The 9,232-nt window shown below is 31.3% G+C and overlaps 1 long non-coding RNA gene across 1 annotated transcript; it reads right to left on the reverse strand.

Annotated features, from left to right (window-relative positions):
* Window positions 1-279: 279 nt before the first annotated feature.
* Window positions 280-1,518, reverse strand: LOC127082971 (uncharacterized). Its single transcript, XR_007788272.1, has 3 exons — window positions 1,339-1,518; window positions 912-997; window positions 280-805 (listed from the first exon to the last, which is right to left on the reverse strand). It is a non-coding gene; the product is annotated as an uncharacterized LOC127082971 (long non-coding RNA).
* Window positions 1,519-9,232: the final 7,714 nt, after the last annotated feature.

Raw genomic sequence — 9,232 nt, forward strand, 5'->3', positions numbered from 1 at the left:
TCAGTTGAGTTATTAGTTGCATAATCCTGAAAATCGAATTAGGTAATTCCACTGAGATAACTTGTATCTCACCTATGTTAATTATTTCAGATAGTTCAGCTTAGGAAGCAGGTAAAGGCACAATGTTTCAAAAATTTGGAAGATAAAAGTTATTTATGTTTCCGTTGTGTTATCATCTATCGGTAGTATTTTCATGTATTGAGCGTCATTTAGACGCTTTTAATTGTACTTAGTACTAATTCTAGATACATATTATTTGGGGGTTACAACATTGGTGTGGGTATTGCCAAATTAGTTTTGAGAATGAATGACACATTTATTTTTGTTAGGTGTAGCAAAGCAAAGAGATTTGGGAGGAGGCAAGTTTATGGTTGATTGATAAAGGAAATGGTTTTGTTTCTTTCTTTTTTTTTCTATTTATTACTATGGTTTCCCCAAGTTCAATTATATAACTTTGTGAATGTATATTGAAGACGATCATAGAAACTTTATTAGAGCAGAAACAATATGGAGTAGAGGTAGCCCTCTACCTCATGAAACCAAAGCTTGGAGGTTGAAGGAAGCACTACATTGGATTAGGAACTTGGGTTATACTAACCTATTCATAGTAAACTAGTTGTACACGGTGTCATCGATAATCCCAATTCTCAAACTGAATTTGGTGCTATTATATCTGTTTCTAATGTTATCTCCATCCCATATTGCGCGAATGCTTCGATGAATGAAACAAGTTGATTTTCTTTCGGTAAAAAATAACAAGTGGTCGACTACTGCACTCGGCAACAAATCAAAATTCTGCAAAACACTATTTATTGCAGAAAAATTAATACAGCAGCATAATATAGTTCAGTACAAACACAAAAATACTACTTTAGAAAATCGAAATCGAAGAAAATTTATCAGGAATTCACCATGACTATGGCTGCAGATTCTAATACAAGAGGTTCTGTTTGGATTAACACATTCCTTGAAGGAGAAAAATAGAGAGAACACATATCTGCAAAATTAGATTAACATGTAACAACATATATTAACACACAAAAGTTAAAGATAGTAGAAAAAATTCAAAAGTATAAACTCAAAACAAAGCATTCTCTAGCCACGATCCTATTTTGAAAAAAACATAATTGAATGTAGCGTTGATGAAATTAAACCATATAGTATCGAGTTACTATTATAAAAATTAATTCATCAACGCTGCACTCAATGATGTTTCTTCAATAAGGAGAATTAATTCGCAATATCCTTTGCAATGAGATCTACTTTTCCTTGCAGAAGGTCGATTACTTATATAAACAGAACTATGCAGTACATCAACTTCAATTGATTTTGTACTACCTTTTAAGTTTGGTACTTGACAAGTTGTTATCTATTAGATAGATTATTACTATACTTTTCTTAACATCGATCAAAATTGTACTCGTCACTTGTACTATAATGGAAACTTGTACTTCACATATTTTTATTGCTCTAAATACAGATCATGAGTTACATTACAATGACGTCTTCTCCATGAGAGAGAAATAGATATGGCTATTCTATGGTTTTTCAGAGTTAAACACTACGTTATCTTTGGAAAATTGTAGATAAATTATCCATAAATAATTATAATTGTCAAACATAAATTTGTAAAAAAATAGAGTTAGTAGACTATACGTCACTTATGAGTAACTTATTCCCAATTTTTTAAATGTAATTTAGAATTTAGAATTTTTTTAATATTTAAAAAGTTTGCTATAACAATTTTTTCTCATCCTTAAAAGAATAGTCTTTTATTTTATTTTATTTTTAAGAAGATAGTTTAGACGGCAAGAATAATTCTAGTTTGAATTAAATATGATGTTAACGTCCTTGAATATTTCACTCTAGAAGGATGATCCCTATAAAATTAGAAACGTAATACGAATGCAATATATTTCCTCCGAACTTAAATATAAGAATAATTTTTTTTTAATGATCTTAAATATAAACAAAATCCTTCATAATTATTATATTCAATATCATTATTCCAAATATACTCTTGTTTTTTTGACATTTATATTTTATATTGATTTTCAATATAAAAAATAAAAATTAAATTAAAAAGAATATAAAAATTAAATACACTTAGACATTTTTTTAAAATAAATTATCTTATATATAAGATCAGAGTGGGTATAAGTAATGTATGATATTGTGTAGATAAAGTACAAATTGAACAAAATCAATCAATACACTGATGAAATTCTTTTACTATTCAATTAATATGATATCATAATCTATGAACGGTTTCCGTTTATCATATAAGTTTTTTGTTTTTCTAAGAAGAATTTCCATCTCCACAAAGTTTTCAGAGAAGTTTTAATGGCAGATTTCGAAATCTTATTTCCATATTCATAGAATATTGTTCGTTCATCTCAAGTTGTCTTCTTGCAATTTGCAAATTCATTCAACGTAAACACCTTCGCACCGAAACTCCTGATCAGATTGTAGTAAAACAATTTTCTCCTTTATTTCGCATAAATTGCACAAAATTATAGTTAATCCTCAAACTCACCAATGTTCATAACCAATGCTGATAGAATTGATAATGTCATTTATGAAAAATTGGTAAAGTTGGCACATATTTGATGATTCAACATATATGGGTGACAAAACAGACCGTGATCCGCTCGCGCACCCGTCAAAAAATGACGGGTTGGATTGAGATTTTATGTCTGCCTACATGTTCAATCCATCATACTTTAAGTTTATCCCGTCTTAAGCCCGCCAAAAAAAGGGGTGAGTTGACCCGCCAACCTAATTATCAAACACTCAAAATATTTATTTTAATTTGTTGAAGATTAATACTTGAACTATAGTTTTGAAATGCTTATTGATGATTCTATTTTATATATTTATCTGTGAATATATATAATATTTTTTTAAGTAAAATTTGTTAAAAAAATACTTTATAAAAAATTATTCTAAAAAATAAGTGAAAAATCTAATTGAAATGTGAAAATAAGCCTATTAATCTATTAAAAAAATAATAAATAAATAAATAAAAGATAAGTCCGTCGCCTACCACTTTGACAGTGCGCGTTAGATTTTTAAATCCAATTTTATTTGGCAGACTTCCCCGACCCATCATCTTTTTTGACGGACTTAACGCGGGACGGACGACATGTTTTGTCACCCCTACATTCATGACGATTATAATAAAAAAATCAAGGTTCATCATCGGCTCAAGCAACAACTTTGGTAGCTCATCAGGAAAATCTTCGTGTTTAGGGACTTGAATCTCAGGCTTGTTGACTCAAGTGCCTCTCATCATATCACTTATACTAATTCTCACATGCACAACATTTGCACTTACAAAGGACCTAACAAAGTCATACTTATTAATGGAAATATTGTACCGATCAAGTCAATTGGTTCATATAAATTCAATTTCAAACTTTTGTCACATTCTATGCTAACACGCAATTGTTTATTGCATGTTCCTTTAATATCACCATAAACCTAATTTATGTGTCCAAATATGCCAAAGATAACAATGTTTTTTTAATTTCATTCTAACAAATGCTATGTCAAATCACATGCATCTAAGTTGGTTCTCCTTGAAGGTTTTCAAGGAAGGTTTTCTTGATGAAATCTCATATTATATAGCCTTTATAGTTTTGTGTACCAAGTACACTTGGGTTTAATTTCTTAAAAACAAATTTGATGCTTTATTTGCTTTCAAGTTATTCGAAGCCTATGTTTAGACCATATACAAAGTACCTTAATAAACTCGGAATTATCCATAGATTGACATGTCCACACGCATCTCATTAGAATATGACACTTGAGACAAAGTATATGCAAGTAGTTGAAATGTGGCTGACTCTACTTGCCCATGCTTCATTATCAATCAAGTTCTGGGATCATAGTTTTTACAATATTAGTTTTTCTTATCATTAGGCTGCCTACATCTAGGGCTCGACATGCAATCAAAGCCCTCCCAAAACCGGTGCACCCATATTGGAAAATGGTCTATTGGGCGAATCAAATCGGGTTTTCCGGTTGTCGGTTGACATTATGCGATTTCAGGTGAGTTGTTTCGGTTCGGTTCAAATGGTATAACTGAACCTAGGATAAACCGAAACCGGCCATGTACTAATGTATATCGATTATATAATCAGATTTTCAACATACTAATGAGACAAGCCATAGCAATTCAACTACTACAAGTAATAGCTCTCCTAAGTTTAGGTTCTCGAAAAAAAATCACTAATACTTACAAATAGGGTTGAAGAATCGCTCAGTTTCGGATCCAAAACTTAAATTCGACGTAAACCACAGTTTCATTTTTATGGTCCAATTTTGACCGATAAAATTCCAATTTTTGTCGGATTCGGTTAAATTGGTTTGGCGAATAAATCTGATCGATTCAATATTTATTAGAATAAATCTATAAAAATGTCTCTTTTTATAGAATTCACAAACATTTACTTTAATAAATAATATCAATATTCTAGAATAGTCTAAAGATTTTTTTTTATTGTTAAAACATTTTATTATTATTACTTGATAATATTTTCAATTTCACTCGAAATTAATTTGATCATTTTCATTCTTTAAATCATAAATTAAATACTCAAAATTTCATATTACAAGTCTTGTATTTCTTGGAGTACACGATGACACCATTAAATTATAAAAATGATAATATATTTACAATATTATGAATCTCACTTTTATAGTTAGTCAGCCATATAGAAATAAAAATAAATAAAATATATATTAATTAATCATCTGAGCCCGATCGAAACAACCTGATACTATCCAAATTAAGCAACTGAATCAACCTGACACCCGACCCGATCCATTTACACAAAAAAGACAATGGATCGGTCGGTTTCAATCGGACAATTCAAATTTATCCACCCCTACTCGCAAGTTGTAAAAATTTAAACGAAAGATAACATACTATTGTCGCATATAGAAAAATATGATCCTTCGCGAAATCGCAGAAAAAATGATTCGAACATAGTCGCCACCAAACTTTATTTATTCTAAAGAAGAAAAGGGAAAATATCGATAAAACCTTAAAAAGAAAAGAAAATGGTCGTCGCAATCAAATTCGCGTTCGGGAGTTGATTATGTGATGCTGATTATGTTGAGGATAACATTTAAAGCAAATCCACAAGTGGAAATTGTCAATTCATGAGTGAAAATCTAATATACTGGGCTAGTAAAAGACATGAAATTATTGCCTTATCTACAACAGAAGCATAATACATCTCAACCGCTAAATGTCGCACAAAACTCCTCTAGATGAAATATTAGTTGGAATATTATCAGATTTATGGAAACGATATTCCCATTTTATGTGATAATACTGCTGCCATCTATTTAACTAAAAAATCAGTTCAACATTCTAGAACCAATTACATAAAGATAAAACATCATTTTATTAGGGATTATGTTCACAAAGGTGTAATAGATATACATGACATTGATACACATCATTAATAGGTTGATATATTTACCATGCATCTTACAATAGAAATATCAGATTTCATTAAAAAGTATCTGAACATGTCTTTTATGGAAGATTAATGCTGGTTTCTGAATGAAGGATCAAAAGTTGATATGATCAGAAGCTACTATGTTTTGAAGCTCTGAACCAACTTCTGATGTCTAGAAGCCTCTGAAGCATCTCAGTCTCTGATGCTCAAAACTTGATTGGTTATTTCTGATGACATATAAGTGTTTTTTTTTTAATTTTGTTATGACCACTTATGTATCACAAATCTGAAAAATATTTTGACTTGATCTTTTATCTGTTAAATTTTTCAGTTTGTGCTTATTTGCTCTAACTCTGAGCTATATTGGGATATTAAGTTTGGTAAAATAAAATCTTGTTTTGAAAATCTCCTTAGACATCAATTAGCTTATGTTTGTGATTTTTTTTAACTGATGAGAAAATGGGAGAATTAATCATGACTTATTAGTTTTTATTCAAAATTGATAAAATCTCATACATTATTTTTCTTCAGTATATATTTTTTCTTTTATGTCTTATCTTTTTGTTGATGACAAAAGGGGGAGAGATAAAGAATATTTAAGCACCTGAATCTGATGATTACTACTGCTATTTAATTTATGAATATTAAAGATATTGTGCTTTTAAAGGAATTTAATTAACCTGGATAAGACTTAGGGGGAGCTTACAAATCTCACCCTCTAGACTATCAGACTCAGAGGGAGCTTACAAACTTCAGACCCTAAAGTCAACATATTAATTAAATCAACAACCAATGTTCTTAAATACTTATGTTTGTCATCATAAAAAAAGGGAGATTGTTGGAACAAAATTGGTTGATATCATATCCCTTAGGTTTTGATGATAATAAAGTATTTAAATAACAATTGGATATTCTAACATCTATTGAAGTATGCAGGATAATATGGTTGAGAACAGATGAAGAGAGTCTTGAGGACTTTGCATCTGAAGATCATAATCTAGCTCTGAAGATCACTTCTGAAGACTCTAGCTTTGATGTGAGAGGAACTAGAATAATTGCTTGTGTCTCTTGCTTTACTTTACGTGCTTCTGAACTATATTCCGCTAGTATCATTTGTTTATCTCTGAGTCAGATTCTGTTGCAGAATCTAATAAAGATATTCAAGAGTTCAGACTCTGAGTGACTCTGATTCAGAATCTGAACAAAGTGTTCAGAATATGATTAAGATCAATCAGAAGTAAAAGAAGAAAAAGTTTGAGAAAAGACAACAAAACTCAAACCCCTTCTTGTATATTTGTCACCTTTAGTTGGCATCAGAGCAAAGTCTGTGCTAAACACTTAACAATGGTGCATAAAAGATCCTGAAAAAATACATATTCTTTCATGGTAGATGAATCTGTGTTTGTTTCAAGTGGGGGTACTCCCAATGCTCTTGGTGTTGTTAATCATGATTACAATTCCTTTGAGAGAAACAGTTATACAACTAGACCTCCTGTTTTCAGTGGAGATTCTACCGTGTTAGAATGGTGGAAGAGAAATATGTATACTCGCATCATATGTCTTGATGATGAGCTATGGGATATCTTGAAAGATAGCATTAACATTCAAGTCAATAGTGTTGGAATGGTGTTTGACTGAAAATCTCTCACACCTGCTCAGAAAAAGATTTACATAAAATATCATAGAGTTAAAGGCATCTTGGTTGTTACTCTGCCTCATTCTGAGTAAATCAAAATCATTGATAAATCTATTTCTCAGACCACCTTTAAGCCCCTATGTCCTACATATGAAGGGAATCAACAAGTTCTGGAAGCTAAGGCTAACCTTATGGTTCAACAGTATGAGATGTTCAAGATGAAGGAGGATGAAGACATTGAAACCATATTTTCTAGGTTTTAAATTCTTGCGTATGGACTTCAAGTTCTGAACAAGAGCTACACTACCTGTGACCATGTCAAGAAGATTCTTAGGAATTCAAGTTCTGAACAAGAGCTACAACTATCCAAGAGGCTATAGACTTAAATACATTAAGTCTTGAAATTCTTATCAACAATATCTAAAGTTATGAGAGCTCAATGGAGATGAACCTTCCATAAATTCAAAGTCCATTTCTTTGATATCTTATACAAAGACTGTAAAGGCTCCAAAAATATAGAAATCAGAAGAAGCTTCTCAACCAAAAGGTTCTGAAGAAGACTCAGATAATGAGGATATGAACTTTATTATTAAAAGATTTCAATACTTGGCCAAGAAGAAGAAAATATTCTCTAGTAGAAGCAATGGCTTTAGAGGATCAAGTTCAAGAGATAATAAGGATGATCAAAATGGATGCTTTAATTGCAAGAAGTCTGGTCACTTCATTGCTGAATGTCCAGAGCTATAAAAGGACAAATCAAAGAAAGAAAGCTTCTAGAAGGACAACTTAAAAATAAGATTCAAGAAGAGTCTCATGGAAACATGGGAAGAACTCAATAATGAGGAAAAATCCGAGAAAGATGAAGAACAAGACAATCTAGCATTGGTGGCTCTTACATCTCTTGAAGCAGAATCTGATTCAGATTCTGGTTAAGAATCTGAAGAGGATGAGGTATTTTATAAACTATCTCGTTCTAATTTGATTACCTTCATTCAAGATCTTATCAATAGATGTCAAGAAAAGGACAGACACATGAAAATATTAATAAAGAAATGTGATCTTTTGAAAGAAGAAATAAGATCTATTGAAAACAAAACTGAAGCTCTTGAGAGAGATCATATTGCTCATGTTAAATATGTGTATGATAAAACTCTTGATGAGCATGAAATAGATCTTCAAGAATTTATCTCATCTAGCCTTAAAAGAATTAAACTTGCATCCATGATCTATGATGTAAGCAAAAGCAAAGGAGAAGGTCTAGTCTACTGTAAAAAAACCTTTTAATCCAAGGACTAAAACCTTGATTAAACCATCAGACTGTTCTTCTTCTAAATCTACTAAAAAAGGGTTATGCTTTTATTTTGTTCCTGACTCTCACAACGCAAAGGTTCTGAACCAATCAGAATCTAAAACCGTTGAGTCAAGGGTTATGAAGAAACCAGAACCTGAGACTATAAAGTAAAAGGTTCTGAAGAAACCAAAACCTAAGACATCAGGTCAAAAGGTTCTGAACATAAGGTCAAGACTCATTCAAGATAACAAATTTTTATATCAAAAGTCTTGAATGGTTCTAAGCCTTTTCGTAAGAGAGAAGAGGTACAAAAGTAGAAAAATAATGTCAGAACTAATCCTAAAGGACCCATAAAACTATGGATACGTAAATCTGAAATCATTTTCGCTACAGATATGCTTCAAAGGAGAAGCAAAGCAGCAACCATGGTACCTGGATAATGGATGCTCATGACACATGGCAGGAGAAAGGCATATGTTCCAAACCGAGTGAGGAATTATCTGATTTAGAGGAAACCAAAAGGGGAAGATCATTGATACATGTACTATTGGTAACTCCTCTATTTCTATTTATAATGTCTTATTGGTAGATGGACCAAAACATAACCTACTTAGAAGAAGTCAATTTTGTGACAGTGGTTATGAAGTAGCGTTTAATTAGAACATTTGCACAGTTATGAATGAATCGGATAAGTCTCTAGGGTTCAAGGGTAAGAGGAAAGGAAATGTTTACAAATTCAAATTTTAAGAACTGGATGATCAGAAGGTAGTTTGCCTTCTATTAGTGAATGAGGAAAAATGTGTTTGGCATAGAAGGTTAGGTCATGCTAAC

The sequence above is a fragment of the Lathyrus oleraceus genome, chromosome 1 (assembly GCF_024323335.1).
Source record: "Lathyrus oleraceus cultivar Zhongwan6 chromosome 1, CAAS_Psat_ZW6_1.0, whole genome shotgun sequence".
In the NCBI taxonomy this organism is placed as follows: domain Eukaryota; kingdom Viridiplantae; phylum Streptophyta; class Magnoliopsida; order Fabales; family Fabaceae; genus Lathyrus; species Lathyrus oleraceus.